A 19,771-nucleotide genomic window follows, 5' to 3' on the forward strand; every position below is an offset into this window, starting at 1 on the left:
ATTCATTTTCGATTCTCTTTATATACAGATCAGTTTAGCATACATTAAGTAAAGATTTCAACAGTTTGCTCCCACACAGAAACATAAAATGAAAAATAATAGATGATTTTATAAATGATGATGAAATCAGATCAGACCTATTGTCATGTTTAATCCCAGTGAGAGTCAAGTTGGGAATTGATAATTTCTTTTTTTTTATTTTACAGAAGATCAGTTTAGTATACATTAAGTAAAGATTTCAACAGTTTGCACCCCCATAGAAACACAAAGTGAAATATACTGTTTGAGTACTCGTTATAGCATTAAATCTCAGTGTACAGCACATTAAGGACAGAGATCCTATATGAGGAGTAAGTGCACAGTGACTCCTGTTGTTGACTTTACAAATTGACACTCCTGTTTATGGCATCAGTAATCTCCCTATGCTCCAGTCATGAGTTTCCAAAGCTATGGAAGCCTTTTGAGTTCTCCGACTCTTATCTTGTTTAGACAAGGTCATAGTCAAAGTGGAGGTTCTCTCCTCCCTTCAGAGAAAGGCACCTCCTTCTTTGAAGAGCTGTTCTTTCCACTGGGATCTCACTCACAGAGATCTTTCATTTAGGTTTTTTTTTTTTTTTTGCCAGAGTGTCTTGGCTTTTCATGCCTGAAATATTCTCATGGGCTTTTCAGCCAGATCCGAATGCCTTTAGGGCTGATTCTGAGGCCAGAGTGCTGTTTAGGACATCTGCCATTCTATGAGTCTGCTGTGTATCTCGCTTCTCATGTTGGATCACTCTCCCCTTTATTTATTCTATTTGTTAGTATTAGCAGGTACTAGACTTGTTTATGTGATCCCTTTAACTCTTAGTCCTTTCATTATGATCAATTGTGAAATGAAATTGATCACTTGGAACAGTGAGATGGCATTGGTACATGCCACCTTGATGGGATTGAATTGGATTCCCCTGGTATGTTTCTAACTCTACCATTTGGGGCAAGTCAGCTTGAGCATGTCCCAAATTGTACATCTCTTCCCTCTCTTATTCCCACTCTTATGTTTAACAGGGATCACATTTCAGTTAAATTTCAACACTTAAGAATAACTGTGTATTAATTACAGAATTAAACCAGTCATATTAAGTAGAACAGACAAAAAATACTGAGAGGGATAATGTATTAAGTTGTTCATTAACAGTCAGGGCTATGCTGATCAAGTCACCGTTTCTCATAGTGTCCATTTCACTTCAACAGGTTTCCTTTTTGGGGTTCAGTCAGTTGTCACCGATCAGGGAGAACATATGATATTTGTCCGTTTGGGACTGGCTTATTTCACTCAGCATGATGTGTTCCAGATTCCTCCATTTTGTTGCAAATGACCGGATTTCATTGTTTCTTACTGCTGTATAGTATTCTAAAGAGTACATATCCCATAATTTCTTTATCCAGTCTACCGTTGATGGGCATTTAGGTTGGTTCCAGGTCTTGGCTATTGTGAATTGAGCTGCAATAAACATTAGGGTGCAGACCGCTTTTTTGTTTGCCAATTTAATTTCCTTTGGGTAAATTCCAAGGAGTGGGATGGCTGGGTCGAACGGTAGGGTTATATTCAGGTTTCTGAGGAATCTCCAAACTGACTTCCATAGTGGCTTGACCAGTTTGCATTCCCACCAACAGTGGGTTAGTGTCCCTTTTTCCCCACATCCTCACCAGCATCTGTTGTTGGTAGATTTCTGTATGTGAGCTATTCTAACTGGGGTGAGGTGAAACCTCATTGTGGTTTTGATTTGCATTTCCCTGATTGCTAGTGATCTTTAACATTTTTTCCTGTGCCTGTTGGCCATTTGGATTTCCTCTTTTGAAAAATGTCTATTGAGGTCCTTGGCCCATCCCTTAAGTGGGTTGTTTGTTTTGTTGTTGTGGAGTTTCTTGATCTCTTTGTAGATTTGGTTATTAAGCCTTTATCTGTTGCATAGTTTGCAAATATTTTTTCCCATTCTGACGGTTGTCTCTTCACTCTCCTGAATGTTTCTTTTGCAGTACAGAAACTTCTCAATTTGATGCAATCCCAATAGTTGATTTTGGCTTTGATTGCCTGTGCCTCCCAGGTCTTTTCCAGAAACTCTTTGCCTGCGCCAATATCTTGAAGGTTTTCTCCAATGTTCTCTAATAACTTGATGGTGTCAGGTCATAGATTTAGGTCGTTAATCCATGTTGAGTGGATTTTTGTGTAAGGTGTAAAGTGGGGGTCTTGCTTAATGCTTCTGCACGTGGAAATCCAGTTTTCCCAGCACCATTTATTGAATAGACTGTCCTTGCTTCAGGAATTGGTTTTAGATCCTTCATCAAATGTAAGTTTGTTGTAGAAGTTTGGGTTGGTTTCTGGTGTTTCTATTCTGTTCCATAGGTCTATCCATCTGTTTCTGTACCAGTACCATGCTGTTTTGATTACAACTGCCCTGTAGTATGTCCTGAAATCTGGTATTGTGATGCCTCTGGCTTTGTTTTTGTTGTACAAGATTGCTTTAGCTATTCGAGGTCTCTTGTGCCTCCATATAAATTTCAGCATCATTTTTTCTAGATCTGCGAAGAATGTCTTTGGTATCCTGACTGGAATTGCATTGAATCTATAAATTGCTTTTGGGAGAATGGACATTTTGATGATGTTGATTCTTCCAATCCATGAGCATGGAAGATTTTTCCATTTCTTGGTATCCTCTTCTATTTCTTTCTTTAAGGTTTTGTAATTCTCATCGTAGAGATCTTTAACATCGTTGGTTAAGTTTATTCCAAGGTATTTGATTGTTTTTGTAGCTGATGTGAATGGGATTGATCTTAGCAGTTCTTTCTCAGTCATGGCATTGCTTGTGTATACAAAGGCTGTTGATTTTTGTGCATTGATTTTATATCCTGCCACTTTGCCAAACTCCTCTATGAGTTCCCATAGTCTCTTAGTAGAGTTCTTTGGATCCTCTAAGTAAAGAATCATATCATCTGCAAAGAGGGATAGTTTGACTTCTTCCTTCTCAATTTGTATTCCTTTAATTTCTTTTTCTTGTCTGATGGCTCTCGCTAAAACTTCCAGAACTATGTTAAATAGCAATGGTGAGAGTGGGCATCCCTGTCTGGTGCCAGACCTCAGTGGAAATGCTTCCAACTCTTCCCCATTCAATAGGATGCTGGCCGTGGGTTTTTCATAAATTGCTTTGATTATATTGAGGAATGTTCCTTCTATACCCAATTTGCTTAGAGTTTTCATTATGAAAGGGTGTTGAATTTTATCGAATGCTTTCTCGGCATCTATTGAGATAATCATATGGTTTTTCTTCTGCAGTCTGTTAATGTGGTGAATCACATTGATTGATTTGCAAATGTTGAACCATCCCTGCATACCAGGGATAAATCCCACTTGGTCTGGGTGGATGATTTTTCGGATGTGTTGTTGTATTCTATTGGCCAGAATTTTATTGAGGATTTTTGCGTCTATGTTCATCAGGGGTATTGGTCTATAATTTTCTTTCAGTGCTGCATCTTTCTCTGGTTTAGGGATTAAGGTGATGCTGGCTTCATAGAAAGAATTTGGGAGGATTCCCTCTTTTTTGATTGTTCTGAATAGTTTGAGCAGAAATGGGATTAGTTCTTCTTTAAATGTCTGGTAGAATTCAGCAGTGAATCCATCTGGTCCTGGGCTTTTCTTTGTTGGGATGGCCTTTATTACTGTTTCAATTTCTGTTTCAGTTATGGGTCTATTTAGGTTTTCTATTTCTTCATGGTTCAATTTTGGTAGATTGCATGTGTCCAGGAATCTATCCATTTTTGATAGATTTTCTTGTTTGCTGGCATACAAGTCCTGGTAGTAATTTCTGATGATTCCTTTTATTTCTGTGGTGTCTGTTGTTACGTTTCCTTTTTCATCTCTGATTTTATTGATTTGGGTCTTTTTTTTAGTTAGTTGGGCCAATGGGGTGTCAATTTTGTTTATTTTTTCAAAAAACCAGCTCCTCGTTTGGCTGATTTTTTGTAATTTTTTTTTTTTTGGATTCAATCCTGTTAATTTCTTCTCTGATTTTAATTATTTCTCTTTTCCTACTAGATTTGGGTTTGGTTTACTGCAGTTTTTCTAGGTCCTTGAAATGCGCTGAAAGCTCATTTATTTGGTACCTTTCCAATTTCTTGATATAGGCACCTATTGCTATAAACTTGCCTCTCAATACTGCTTTTGCTGTATCCCATAAGTTTTGATATGTTGTGTTGTTATCCTCATTTACTTCCAGAAGGTTTTTGATTTCTCTTTTGATTTCTTGAATGACCCAGTGTTCATTCAGGAGCATGTTGTTCAGTCTCCATGTGTTTGCATACTCCCTGGGGTTTCCTGAGTTGCTAATTTCCAGCTTCATTCCGCTGTGGTCTGAGAAGCTGCATGGTATGATTCTAATTCTTTTGAATTTGCTGAGACTTGCTTTATGGCCTAGTATGTGATCAATCCTAGAGAAGGTTCCATGCACTGCTGAGAAGAATGTGAAGTCGTAAATGTAGGATTGAAAGTTCTGTAGATATCTGTTAGATCCATTTGGGCAATAGTGTCAATTAAATCTGCTGTTTCCTTGTTGATCTTCTGTCCGGATGATCTGTCTATTTCTGAGAGTGGAGTATTGAAGTCCCCCAGTACTATTGTATTGGAATCTAAGTCTCCCTTTAAGTCCCTTAACATATCTTTTAAATAGACCGGTGCCCTGTAATTAGGTGCATATGCATTTATAATAGTTACATCTTCCTGTTGAATTGAACCCTTAATCATTATATAGTGCCCCTCTTTGTCTCTCTTAACAGTTTTTGTATTAAAGTTTATTTTGTCTGATATTAATATGGCTACACCTGCTTTTTTTTTTGTTTCTGTTGGCATGGAATATCTTTTTCCAACCTTTCACTTTCAGTCTGCATGCCTCTTTGTTAGAGAGATGTGTTTCTTGTAGGCAACAAATAGTTGGGTTGTGTTCCTTGAGCCTATCAGCTAATTGGTGTCTTTTAACTGAAGAGTTAAGACCATTAATGTTTAATGTGATTATTGATACATAGTGACTTTGCCCTGACATTTTCCCAGAGATATTTTCTAGTATATGCTTTGAGCTTCCCATGCTCTTTTACTGGTGGTTTTTCTTCCTTTAGCTTCTTTCATATTCATGGCCGTGTTTCTGTGTTTCTGTGTGTAGCACATCTTTAAGTATCTTTTGCAGGGCCGAGTGGCCACAAAGTCTTTCAATTTCTGTTTGCTATGAAAGGTCTTTATTTCACCTTCATTCACAAATGAGAGCTTTGCAGGAGATAATATTCTGGGCTGGCAATTTTTCTCTCTTAGCACCTGTGCTATGTCTCACCATTCCCTCCTAGCCTGTAGTGTTTCTGATGAGAAGTCTGCTGTGAGTCTAATTGGAGATCCTCTGAGAGTAATCTGACGTTTCTCTCTTGCACATTTTAGGATCTTTATGTTTCACTGTGGTAAGTTTAATTGCCACGTGTCGTGGTGAGGATCTCTTTTGGTCATGTTTATTGGGGGTTCTATGAGCTTCCTGTACTAGTACTTCTCTGTCCTTCTCCAAACCTGGAAAGTTCTCTGCTAGTATCTCACTAAAAAGGCCTTCTAATCCTTTCTCTCTCTCCATGCCTTCAGGAACTCCTAGAACTCGAATGTTGGTTTTTTAATAGTATCCTGAAGATTCCCCACAACATTTTTTGGATTTCTAATTTCCTCTTCTTTTCTTTGGTTTGACTGTATGTTTTCCTGTGCTCTGTCTTCTAAGTCCGATATTCTCTCTTCTGCTTCACCGATTCTGTTTTTAAGGCTCTCTAATGTGTTTGTCCTTTGATCTATTGAGCTCTTCATTTCATTTTGATTTCTCTTCACTATCACACTTTCCTGTTCTACTAGTTTCTGTGTTTCATTTTGACTCTTCCTTAAAATTTCATTTTCACGAGAGAGATTTTCAATCTTGTCCATTAAGGATTTCTGTAGTTCAAGGATTTGCTTTTGAAAACTTCTAAATGTTCTTATCATAAATTTTTGAAATCCGTATCTTGCATTTCTTCTATCTCATCATCTTCATAATCTTGGCTTGGGGTGTTTTGTTTATTTGGAGGCATCATAGTGTCATCGTTGATCTTGTTCCCTCGATTTTTGTGTTTGTTGCTTGGCATAGTTAATTCTTCTTTCAACACTGTGTGTTTTTTTTTTTTATTTTATACTATGTCTGTGTTAAGTGGACTGCCTGCTGTTGGAGGAGCCTTGGAGGCTTGAGATGGGTGTGGCCTGAGAGCTCTGCTTGGTTCTTCCAGGTTACGGGTGTGCAAAGGTGACACCCTCAGGTTATGTGTGGTAAATCTCTCTCTATTTATTTATTTATTTATTTATTTTATGTGTTTATTCAGGAAGTAAGTAATACCGCATGGCTGTGCAGAATTGATGGTATTTAGCTTCCGATTTCTGGCTTCTACCCAAAGAGTCTGTGCAGGCTCTGTTTCTCCTCTGGACTCCCACTGGGTTTCCTAGGCTATTGAATTGTAGCAACTCAGTTCCTTAGCTCTCCCCTGTTGTTATGTACATCCGGAGTGCTGCCTGCTCTTTGTCTTTTGCTCACCTTTGCAAGATTGTCGGAGAGAGAAACTCGTCTGTACCAGTACCCCCCCACCTTTTTTCCTTCTCTCCTGTAGTCAGTCTGGTGAACTTTCCTGCTCCCCTCTAGATTCTGACCACCGTTTCCCCGCCAATGTCTCGGGTTACTGAGCTCACCTCCCCTTCCAGCACCGATGTGTGGACTTGGAGCCCTGGGCGTCCCTGCTCTCCCCGCTGGTGTCTGTGTGACATCCACTCCCCTTCCCGCACTAGCGCGCAGACCCTGCAGCTCCCGCGGCTTGGCTTCCGCGCGGTGGGTGACCTTGTTCTCCCAGTAGGTCCTCCGAGTCACAGCCACTAGATCTGGAAGAGTTTCCTCTGCAATTTTTTCCTGATTCTTTTTCTGAGGCTACCGTAACTCCACTTTTATTAAACCAAATTTTCCCGGACTGTTGGTGCGCACCCTCACTATTCCGCCATCTTGGCTCTGCCCTCCTATTTGTGTCTTCTTTGTACATAGCAATTCTGTTGATTAGATGGATAGATAGATATGTCTCATTTAAAATAATTTTTAATGTTTTTCTTTATTAATTTGAAAGGCAGAGTTACAGAGAGAGAGAGAAAGAGGAGAGAGAGAGAGAGAGAGAGAGAGAGAGAGAGAGAGAGAATCTTCCATCTACTGCTTCACTCTCTAAATGGCTACAACAACTAAACTAGGCCAGGCCACAGCCAGCCAGAAACCAGGAACTTCTTCTGGTCTCCCACATGGGTTCAGGGGTCCAAGAACATGGGGCATCTTCCACAGCTTTCCCAGGCTATTAGCAGGGAGCTGGATCAGAAATGGAGGTACCAGGACTCAAACTGGTACCCATTTGGAATGCTGGCTTTGCAGGCAGTAGCTTTACATGCTATGCCACAATGCCAAGCCCTATATTGATCTTGTACCTAGCAATCTGTGTCATTTCATTTTTCAATAAAGGTCGAGGCATCATAGTACCTGATTCAAAGCATATTACAAAGTTTCAGTAATAACATAAAATTGTCAAATAGATCAATGGAAGAAAATAAAATGTCCAGAAATCACTTCATGTGCATTCAGGCAACTGATTTTTGACCAAAGTTCCATAGAATGTACATTTAAAAAGGGGTAGTGTTTTCAATAAACAGTTCTTCAAAACTAAAGTGTGTGTGTGTGGTATTAACCTTTCATTATATATAAAATCAACTCAAGGTGGATCAAAAACCTAAATTTAAGATTTTAATCTATGGCTCTGAACTTTCTGAAAGAAAATATAGGGGGAAACTTTCCAAGATATTTGTGTAACATGATGACTTCTTGGATAAGACCCCCAAAACACTGACAAATGAAGAACTAGACAAATGAATTTATATCAAACTCAGAAGCTTCTGCACAGCAAGAGAAGCAATCAGGGAGTTAAGAGAAGTCTGAAAAATTGGGAAAAAATATTTGCAAGCTCCAACAAATGGTTAATATGAGAGTATATCCGTAACTCAAAAATCAATCCAGTTTAAAAATGAGCAAAGAGGGGCTGGCACTGTGGCACAGCAGGTTAACACCCTGGCCTGAAGTGCCGGCATCCTATATGGATGTCAGTTCGAGACCCAGCTGCTCCATTTCCAATCCAGCTCTCTGCTATTGGCTGGGAAAGCAGTGGAAGATGACCCAAGTCCTTGGGCCCCTGCACACATGTGAGAGACCTAGAGGAAGCTTCTGGCTCCTGGCTTCAGATTGGCACAGCTCCAGCCATTGTGGCCAATTGGGGAGTGAACCATTGGATGGAGGACCTCTCTCTCTCTCTGACTCCCTGCCTCTCCTCTCTCTGTGTAACTCAGACTTTCAAATAAATAAATACATATTTAAAAAATGAGCAAAGGACCTGAATAGACAGTTCTCAAAAGTATAAATGCAAATGATCAACACACACACTCACACACACACACATATATATGCTCAATAATGTTAGCTATCAGGGAAGTGCAAATTAATATCACTTCACCCTTATCACAATGAATATTATCCAAAAAGGAGAGAGCATTAATATGCTGGTGAGGATATAGAAAAAGTAGAATTTTGTACACTGTTATCAGGAGTGTGCTTTATACAGTCACCATTGAAAACAATATTGAGATGTCCTAGAAATCTAGAAATAGAATTTCCATATGATCCAATGATCCCAACACTGAGTATTATCCAAAATATTTAAACTCATTGTATCAAAGAGATTCTTCTCCACCATGTTTATAGCAGAACTGTTCACAATAACCAAAATATGGAATCAACCAAATATGCTTAATAAGATGAATGGATAAAGAAAATGGGATATATATTCACAATGAACTATTACTCAACTATAAAAAGAATGAAGTCCTGTCATTTGTAGCAAAATGGGTGCTACAAATAGAGAACATAACATTGAGTGAAATAAGCCAGACTCAGAGACACAAAAACTGCTTGTTCTCCTTTGCATGTGGAAGTTAATATTAAAAGAAAAACTTATTCTGAACACAGAATGTTAATTGACAGACTCTGGGCTGGGTGGAAGAGATAAAAGAAATTTGGGTTAAAAAGTTTATAAACATAGCTGTGGTTCATTAATTGTGATAAGTATATAAGTATAATGATATGAGATATTATTAGGGGATATTAGATATTATTAGGGGATAAGGGGCCAGAGATATGGGGAAATTTGTAATGCACCACAAAAATTTTGAGGGAAAGATGTCTATATCTGGAAATATTCTATTAGAACCTTTAAAAATCAAAGATAAAGTTAAAATTCCATAAAGTCTAGAAAAAGTAAAAAATAACTTGAAAATGATGAATTATCAAATGAGTCTAAGATATTTCTAAAAATATGTGTATAATATGGTAGCCAGGAACAGTTGTAGTATTGTGATGGAGTTGGAGACCTCATAATAACAAAGCCAACAAAGATGGCCATGGGATTCTACTGCTAAGATTGACTTGCACTAGGATGTTAATATACAGGTATTAGTATTAACTACAATTTATAAAACAGATGAAAAAGCATGCGGATGATATGAAATAAATAAATGATGATCACTTTGAAAGATGTGAGCAATTTTGTAGGAGCAATATAGAGTGACCAACAGATATAAATGAAATTGTTGAAAACTAAACAATTACAATATATTAAGAAAGAATATAAATTAAAAATTTTCACAAAATTTAAAAATCCACATCAAATACCATTATAAACATGAAGGAAAAGTGTCAGTAACTTGAATTAAACTATTGACACTTTCAGAAATCAAAGATAAATGTCATAGTTCTGGAAAAATTCATAATTGCCATCAAATATGATACTTGGAAAGGGAGAATGACCAAATTTGCCTAAGAAGTCTCTGAAAAATTGTATACATGAAAATTGTCAGAAAAACTTATGCAATTTTGTGGCCAATGAAAGTTTCTTTAAAAACAAAATACAACCCTGTTGGAATAAGATTGAAGTCGGCAAACTCAAAAGGCTTCCATAGCCTTGGAAACTCATGACTAGAGCCTAGGGAGATTACTGATGCCATAAATAAGAGTGTCAAGTTGTTAAGTCAACAACAGGAGTCACTGTGTACTTACTTCTCGTGTGGGATCTGTCCTTAATGTGTTGTACAATGTGAAGTAATGCTATAACTAATACTGAAACAGTATTTTACACTGTGTGTTTCTGTGTGGGTGCAAACAGATGAAATCTTTACTTAATATATACTAAATCTATCTTCTGTATATAAAGATAATTGAAAATGAATCTTGGCCGGTGCCATGGCTCAATAGGCTAATCCTCCACCTTGTGGCGCCGGCACACCAGGTTCTAGTCCCAGGCAGGGCGCCGGATTCTGTCCTGGTTGCTCCTCTTCCAGGTCAGCTCTCTGCTGTGGCCCGGGAGTGCAGTGGAGGATGGCCCAAGTGCTTGGGCCCTGCACCCCATGGGAGACCAGGAGAAGCACCTGGCTCCTGCCTTCAGATCAGTGCGGTGTGCCGGCCACAGCGCGCCGGCCGCATCGGCCATTGGAGGGTGAACCAACAGCAAAAGGAAGACCTTTCTCTCTGTTTCTCTCTCTCACTGTCCACTCTGCCTGTCAAAAAATTTCAAAAAAAAAAAAAAAAAGAAAAAGAAAATGAATCTTGATGTGAATGGAATGGGAGAGGGAGCAGGAGATGGGAGGGGTGCAAGTGGGAGGGAAATTATGGGGGGGAGCCATTGTAATCCATAAACTGTACTTTGGAAATTTATATTTACTAAATTAAAGTTAAAAAAAAAATACAACCAAGATGGCCTCAAGTTCACAGTGGTTAGATTAGCTTTAAACAGGATACCAAGGATACACATGGGTAATATAAGCTCAAACACACACACACAAAATAAATACATAAAAAGAAGATCCAGGTGCTATGAAATAAAATACACTGTGACCAGGGTAAGTAACAATTATTTTCTAGAAGTAATAGCAGAATGACAAGCAAATATGAGGGAAATTACTGGAAATGATAACAATTACCTTAAAAAAGGAAAATGAAATAATTTTCACAAAATGTAAATCAAATGAAGATCATACACTTATCAGAGAAATCTTTAAAATAGATGGATTTTTAACTCATTCTATTGAAACTTTCATATATTAATGGGAAGTTTAGAATTTCATGAAATATAAAAAAGAACCTGAAAAGAACCTAAAAAAAGTACCCGAAAAGAGTGACTATCATGTGGGTCTAAAATGTCTCTGAAAACATGTGTGCATGATGGTTGCTAGCACAACTTATAGAATTTTGATAGAGTTCATGACTTCATAATGAACACTTAACCAACATGGCCATGAATTCACAGTGGCAGGTCTGGAATACACTGGGATATTAAAGAAAAAGACAGGTGATGGTAATCTTAAAGACAGTAATAAAAACATGTTGGATTTTTATGAAATAAAATGATTAGTGTGAGTAGAAATGAGCAATTCAGTAGGAGCCATAATAAACAGACAATGAGATAATGGGAAAGCTAGTGAAAAATAGACTATTATAATACATTAAAAAATATTTTTTAAAAAACAATAAAATTATAAGTCAAAGATTGTGCTGCTTATTAGAATTAACTCAAAATATGTTAGCTTTTAAATCTAGTGAAATTTAAAGTTCCATAACAATCAAGAAATGTACTAAGTATATTACCTGGTACTTGTGAATGACTACATTGGACAAAGATAGCCCTGAAAAATTTTGTATATCAACATCATCAGGACAACTTATAGAACTCTGAGGAAGCTGATGACTCAGCTTCACAGTGTAAGTACTGCCTTCAGCTAAGATACTAAAGATGCTCATAAGTGATATGTCTAAATTCAAAGAAAAGAAAGTTTAAAAGTGATACACACCTTACGATATACAATATATTGTCATTACTGTGAAAAGAAATCAGTAGCTTGGTCAGAACTATAATAAAATGACAGAGATAAAAGGGAAATTGCTGAGAAGTAGCTCATTATAATTACATTTAAAAAACAACCTTTTCTGTAAATGTAAATTAAAGATGGTATCAATTAAGGGAATCTGAAAATGTGCCAGTATTTGTAACTAGTCTTTCACAGCTTTTTTTTTTAAAAAAAGATTCATTTATTTACTTGAAAGAGTTACACAGAGAAAGAAGGAGAGTCCGAGAGAGAGAGAGAGAGAGAGAGAGAGAGAGAGGTCTTCCATCCACTGGTTAACTCTCCATTTGGCCACAACGGCCAGAGTTGCGCCAATCCGAAATGAGGAGCCAGGAACTTCTTTTGGGTTTCCCATGTGGGCCATCTTCTACTGCTTTCACAGGCCATGGCAGAGAGCCGGATTGGAGGAGGAGTAGCCTGGACTGGAACCTGCAGCCATATGGGATGCTGGCACTGCAAGTGGTGGCTTTACCTACTATACCACAGCGCCGGCCCCTGCCACAGCTTTTAAAGCCCAAAGATGGGGCTTGGCAGTGAGGTCTTCAGCAGAGAACTCCAGACACATGAACCTTTCCTTGGCTGTGTTGGAATTGCTTTAAGGAGACATCAATGACTCTGCCAAGTATGAGATGTTTACATTTCAGAATGGAGGTGTTCAAATTTTATGCAAATACCCCGAGATTGTCCTGCAATTCAAAATGCAGCTGCTGACAGGAAGACAAGTCCTCTGTGACCTTAGGCAGACAAAGGAGAGTGGAAACACGGTGTCCATTAAGGCTCTGAAATTCTGTCAATATTAGTTATTCAACAACAGTTTCTCTTTTTTACTATATAATTTGGACAGTTCTCATGCCAGCTATTACTTCTGCAAACTATCAATTTTTGACCCTCCTCCTTTTCAAGTAGAGATTCTCAGAGGAGAATATTTGCATATTTATGAATCACAAGCTCTGTTGCCAGGTGAAGTTCTGGTTACCCATAGGATGTGCAGCTTTTGCGGTAGTCTACATTTTTGAATGCATATTTATTTTTCGGCTTACAAAAGAGAAATATCAATCAAGTGTGCATGACCTGAATAGTGAGTACGTGTTCATAGCAGCAGTGAACACAGCTAAAAAATCTGCACTGACAGAACTCTCAGGCACCTGGGCATGGCACACATTGGTCGGGTCTCCTCAACTTGAAGTGAGAGAGTCCCTTGTTTCCTCGACTAGAGTCCGACTTGACTTGATTGGACCACATCCATCTCCTGCTCATGTTTTGTTCATTCTGCACCAGTGACTCTAAAAGCCAGCAGGATTTGCACAGATTTCCTTGGTGCTGCTGCTTTCTCAGAATAAACACCTTCTTGCAACTAGCTTTATAGAAAGCCCATCTCATATGCACTCAACAAACAGACCTCACTGGGAAGGAATCCCTTTGTCTAGGCCTACTTTTAGCAATGCAGTAAAACAACTTTTATTTTTTTTATTTAAAGCAGCCATTTTTTTTCTTTAAAGCACAGCCAGCACTGTGCTGTAGCAGATAAAGCCGTCACCTGCAATGCCAGCATCCCATATGGGTTCCGGTTCAAGTCCCGGCTGCTCCATTTTCAGTCCAGCTCTCTGCTATGGCCTGGAAAAGCAGTAGAAACTGGTTCAAGTCCTGAGCCTCTAAACCCATGTAGGAGACCTGGAAGAAGCTCCTGGATCCTGGCTTCGGATCAGCTCAGCTCTGGCCATTGTGGCCATCTGGGGAGAGAACCAGTGGATGGAAGACCTCTCTCTCTGTCTCTCTTTTTCTGTCTCTCTTTCTCTCTCTCTCTCCTTCCTCTCTCTCTCTGCCTCTGCCTCTCTGTAACTCTGCCTTTCAAATAAGTAAATAAATCTTTTTAAAAAATACTATCAGGAACATTCAGATACTTAGTAAAAATCTGATTGAGTTTTTAGGTTAATAAATTCTCCTTGATTTTGGCCAACGCTGCGGCTCACTAGGCTAATCCTCCACCTTGCAGCGCCGGCACACCGGGTTCTAGTCCCAGTCGGGGCACTGGATTCTGTCCCGGTTGCCCCTCTTCCAGGCCAGGTCTCTGCTGTGGCCAGGGAGTGCAGTGGAGGATGGCCCAAGTGCTTGGGCCCTGCACCCGCATGGGAGACCAGGAGGAAGCACCTGGCTCCTGGCTTTGGATTGGCACAGCGTGCTGACCATAGCGGCCATTTGGGGAGTGACCCAACAGAAGGAAGACCTTTCACTCTGTCTCTCTCTCTGTCTAACTCCACCTGTCAAAACACAAAAAAGACAGTTACTGCTTGTTGTTGCTGCTGTTTATTTTAGCCAACCTTCCTGGAATATTCTTTGTATGTTAACCACTTAAATCTCTGTTAATTTTGTTAGTTTATAGCTAATTATCAGACAAAAATTTTCTTAAATTTCTTAAACTACTTATTACCCTATTATTATTTTCTTAAATTTCTTCAACTATTTATTGCCCTATTAAACTCTGTGTGTGTGCTGACACATGCTTTTATCACTACAGAGTAAACAGCTCTGCCTTAGCAACCACTTCCTGTTTGCACACTCCATCAAGTCCAAACAGAGGTGAGAGTTCTATGGCTGCTCATTTTCTCAGTCTGCAAAAAACTGCACAAATGTGTGGCCTTCTAGATCTCTGGGAACATTTAGAAGATTTTCAAAGCCCACTATAGTTATCTCATTTCCCATATTTTCACTTTACATTTTTTGGTCAGCCTTTTTTTGGCCTCAATTAGAATCATTGTCTTGGGCAGTTATAATGTTAAACAATTGCTTCTAATTGTTTTCAAAAAATAGGACCAGCAGTGAAGTTTTTCTCACAGAGTGTGCACTGAGTCAGGTCAAAGACATGCCTTGCAAACATTGCTTTTCCAGGGAGCTGTCAGTCAATTTAAAAAGCAACAGCTCTCTGAGGATGGGCCTTCTTGGAAGCTCTATCCTCATTTTGCCTTTTCCACTAGCTGCTGGGCTGCTGATTTTCACAGCTATTATAAGGCAATTAAAGGCTAATATTTCAAGATTACTATGGAGCTTAGGAAATGAATATGAAAATAAGGCAAGGTAAAACACCACAAACCTTATTGTTCCTATTGAGATTCAGCATTTTTCTTGAATAACTACCCCCTCAGATTGTTGTCGTCCTTTGGTTGAATTCCAAAGGTCTCAGAAAGCTGATTTGTATAATATTACCGTGGTTCTTGTTGGCTTAACAAATGAACAGGTTATCAGAGGCTCTTATTCCTATATTTCAAAAGTGCTTCACATTATTCATATTTAATGTATTATTTCATGTTTATTTACATTGTATTGGTCCTCTTTGCAATAATAGGCTAAAAGATTCACATCAGATACTGTGCATTCATAATTTCATACTACATTCAAATATTTCCATTAATGGGTTAAAAGTTATTTTGTTTTAGATTTACCCATTTGAAAGGCAGAAATAAAGAATGAGAGAAAAAGAAAGAGCATGCTCCCCTCCCCTTGTTCACTCCTCAAATGTCTGCAGCGGCTGGGAGGCCAAAACCTGCAGCCAGGAACTCAATCCAGATCTCTCAGTGGGTGGCAGGAATTCATCCTCCAGAATCTGCATTAGCAGGAGGCTGGAATGAAGAGCTAGAGCTGGGAATTAAAGTGAGTTACTCCTATATGGGATACAGGTTAAGTTTTTTTAAGATTTGTTTATTTATTTGAAAGGCAGAGTTATAGAAGGAGAGAGAATGGCCAGAGCTGGGTTGATCTGAATCCAGAAGCCAGGAACTTTTTCTGGGTCTCCCATGTGGGTGGCGGGCCCATGGACTTGGGCTATCCTCCACTGCTTTCCTGGGCACATTATCATGTAGCTGGATGGAAGTGGAGCAGCTAGGACTCAAAATAATGCCCATATAGGAGGCTGGTGCTGCAGGCGGTGGCTTTACCTACTACACCGCAGCAGTGACCCTGGATACAGGCATTTTAACCAGCATCTTAACTGCCAAGCCAAATGCTCACTCTAGGAAGTTAGTTTTTGAAGTCTTTATGTATTGCAAATACCCTTAGCAAACTATTATATAGGTTGCACTTTCTTCCATCTAAGATAAAGCAATACAGGCTATTGTTATCAAAAAAATATTATTCAGTTTACTTGAATGGATTAGATTCAGGAAATAAGAAAGTTCAAGGTGCTATGATAAGTGCATAAATTTGGAGCATTTCCATAGTCACAGTAGGTATGGGAGAAAGCATGTGGATGGTGGCAGGCTGTCAGCAAAATCTTTCTAGTAGAGGTGATATGAATGTTACTTTGCAGTAGAAGTAAAAGTCAATTAGGAAGACCTGGGGTGTAAAAGCAGGAATCAGGAGAATTAGGTTTTCCTGGAAGAGCAAATGGCATGAAAAAATAAAACAGCATGGTCTGCTTTAAGCACTAAGTGTTGTGTTGTATTGATGCAATAGAAAATAGTGCAACTGCAATGTGCTTTAAGCTGCCTCTTACATATCACTTTTTTTTTTTTGACAGGCAGATTTAGACAGTGAGAGAGACAGAGACAGAGAGAAAGGTCTTCCTTTTTCCATTGGTTCACCCCCCAAGTGGCTGGTGAGTATCTCGCTTCCCATGTTGGATCACTCTCCCCTTTATTTATTCTATTGGTTAGTATTAGCAGGTACTAGACTTGTTTATGTGCTCCCTTTGACTCTTAGTCCTTTCATTATGATCAATTGTGGACTGAAATTGATCACTTGGACTAGTGAGATGGCATTGGTACATGCCACCTTGATGGGGTTAAATTGGAGTCCCCTGGTATGTTTCTTTTTTTTTTTTATCTTTTATTTAATGAATATAAATTTCCAAAGTACGACTCATGTGTTACAATGGCTTCCCCCCCATACCGTCCCTCCCACCCACAACCCTCCCCTTTCCCACTCCCTCTCCCCTTCCATTCACATCAAGATTCATTTTCGATTATCTTAATATACAGAAGATCAGCTTAGTATACATTAAGTATGGATTTCAACAGTTTGCTCCCACACAGAAACATAAAGTGAAAAATAATAGATGATTTTTTTTAAATGATGATGAAATCAGAGCAGACCTATTGTCATGTTTAATCCCAGTGAGAGTCAAGTTGGGAATTGATAATTTCTTTCTTTCTTTTTTTTTTTTTTTTTTTACAGAAGATCAGTTTAGTGTACATTAAGTAAAGATTTCAGTCGTTTGCACCCCCATAGAAACACAAAGTGAAATATACTGTTTGAGTACTCGTTATAGCATTAAGCCTCAGTGTACAGCACGTTAAGGACAGAGATCCTACATGAGGAGTAAGTGCACAGTGACTCCTGTTGTTGACTTTACAAATTGACACTCCTGTTTATGGCATCAGTAATCTCCCTATGCACCAGTCATGAGTTTCCAAGGCTATGGAAGCCCCTTGAGTTCTCCGACTCTTACCTTGTTTAGACACGGTCATAGTCAAAGTGGAGGTTCTCTCCTCCCTTCAGAGAAAGGCACCTCCCTCTTTGAAGACCTGTTCTTTCCACTGGGATCTCACTCACAGAGATCTTTTTGCCAGAGTGTCTTGGCTTTCCATGCCTGAAATACTCTCATGGGCTTTTCAGCCAGATCCGAGTGCCTTTAGGGCTGATTCTGAGGCCAGAGTGCTATTTAGGACATCTGCCATTCTATGAGTCTGCTGAGTATCTCACTTCCCATGTTGGATCAATCTCCCCTTTATTTATTCTATCGGTTAGTGTTAGCAGATACTAGACTTGTTTATGTGCTCCCTTTGACTCTTAGTCCTTTCATTATGATCAATTGTGAACTGAAATTGATCACTTGCAGTAGTGAGATGGCATTGGCACATGCCACCTTGATGGGATTGAATTGGAATCCCCTGGTATGTTTCCAACTCTACCAATTGGGGCAAGTCAGCCCGAGCATGCCCCAAATTATACATCTCTTCCCTCTCTTATTCCCACTCTTATGTTTAACAGGGATCACATTTCAGTTAATTTTCAACACTTAAGAATAACTGTGTGATAATTACAGAATTAAACCAGTCATATTAAGTAGAACAGACAAAAAAAAAATACTATGAGGGATAATGTATTAAGTTGTCCATTAGCAGTCAGGGCTATGCTGATCAAGTCACCATTTCCCATAGTGTCCATTTCACTTCAGGAGGTTTCCTTTTTGGTGTTCAGTCAGTTGTCACCGATCAGGGAGAACATATGGTATTTGTCCCTTTGGGACTGGCTTACTTCACTCAGCATGATGTGTTCCAGATTCCTCCATTTTGTTGCAAATGACTGGATTTCGTTGTTTCTTACTGCGGTATAGTACTCTAAAGAATACATATCCCATAATTTCTTTATCCAGTCTACCGTTGATGGGCATTTAGGTTGGTTCCAGGTCTTGGCTATTGTGAATTGTGCTGCAATAAACATTACGGTGCAGACTGCTTTTTTGTTTATCAATTTAAACTCCTTTGGGTAAATTCCAAGGAGTGGGATGGCTGGGTCGAACGGTAGGGTTATATTCAGGTTTCTGAGGAATCTCCAGACTGATTTCCATAGTGGCTTTACCAGTTTGCATTCCCACCAACAGTGGGTTAGTGTCCCTTTTTCCCCACATCCTCGCCAGCATCTGTTGTTGGTAGATTTCTGTATGTGAGCCATTCTAACCGGGGTGAGGTGAAACCTCATTGTGGTTTTGATTTGCATTTCCCTGATTGCTAGTGACCTTGAACATTTTTTCATGTGCCTGTTGGCCATTTGGATTTCCTCTTTTGAAAAATGTCTATTGAGGTCCTTGGCCCATCTCTTAAGTGGGTTGTTGGTTTTGTTTTTGTGGAGTTTCTTGATCTCTTTGTAGATTCTGGTTATTAACCCTTTATCTGTTGCATAGTTTGCAAATATTTTTTCCCATTCTGTCGGTTGTCTCTTCACTCTCCTGACTGGTTCTTTTGCAGTACAGAAACTTCTCAATTTGATGCAATCCCAATAGTTGATTTTGGCTTTGACTGTCTGTGCCTCCCGGGTCTTTTCCAGAAATTCTTTGCCTGTGCCAATATCTTGAAGGGTTTCTCCAATGTTCTCTAATAACTTAATGGTGTCAGGACGTAGATTTAGGTCTTTAATCCACGTTGAGTGGATTTTTGTGTAAGGTGTAAGGTAGGGGTCTTGCTTCATGCTTCTGCACGTGGAAATCCAGTTTTCCCAGCACCATTTATTGAATAGACTGTCCTTGCTCCAGGAATTAGTTTTAGATCCTTGATCAAATATAAGTTGGCTGTAGATGTTTGGGTTGATTTCTGGTGTTTCAATTCTGTTCCATTGGTCTATCCATCTGTTTCTGTACCAGTACCATGCTGTTTTGATTACAACTGCCCTGTAGTATGTCCTGAAGTCTGGTATTGTGATGCCTCCGGCTTTGTTTTTGTTGTACAAGATTGCTTTAGCTATTCGAGGTCTCTTGTGCCTCCATATGAATTTCAGCATCATTTTTTCTAGATCTGCGAAGAATGTCTTTGGTATCTTGATTGGGATTGCATTGAATCTATAAATTGCTTTTGGGAGAATGGACATTTTGATGATGTTGATTCTTCCAATCCATGAGCATGGAAGATTTTTCCATTTCTTGGTATCCTCTTCTATTTCTTTCTTTAAGGTTTTGTAATTTTCATCGTAGAGATCTTTAACGTCCTTGGTTAAGTTTATTCCAAGGTATTTGATTGTTTTTGT

General features: G+C 39.0%; 1 pseudogene; it reads left to right on the forward strand.

Moving 5' to 3' along the window:
• Positions 1-12,603: 12,603 nt before the first annotated feature.
• Positions 12,604-19,771, forward strand: part of LOC138844824 (inducible T-cell costimulator pseudogene) — a 36,457-nt pseudogene continuing 29,289 nt past the window's right edge.

Source organism: Oryctolagus cuniculus, chromosome 12 (assembly GCF_964237555.1).
Source record: "Oryctolagus cuniculus chromosome 12, mOryCun1.1, whole genome shotgun sequence".
Lineage (NCBI taxonomy): Eukaryota > Metazoa > Chordata > Mammalia > Lagomorpha > Leporidae > Oryctolagus > Oryctolagus cuniculus.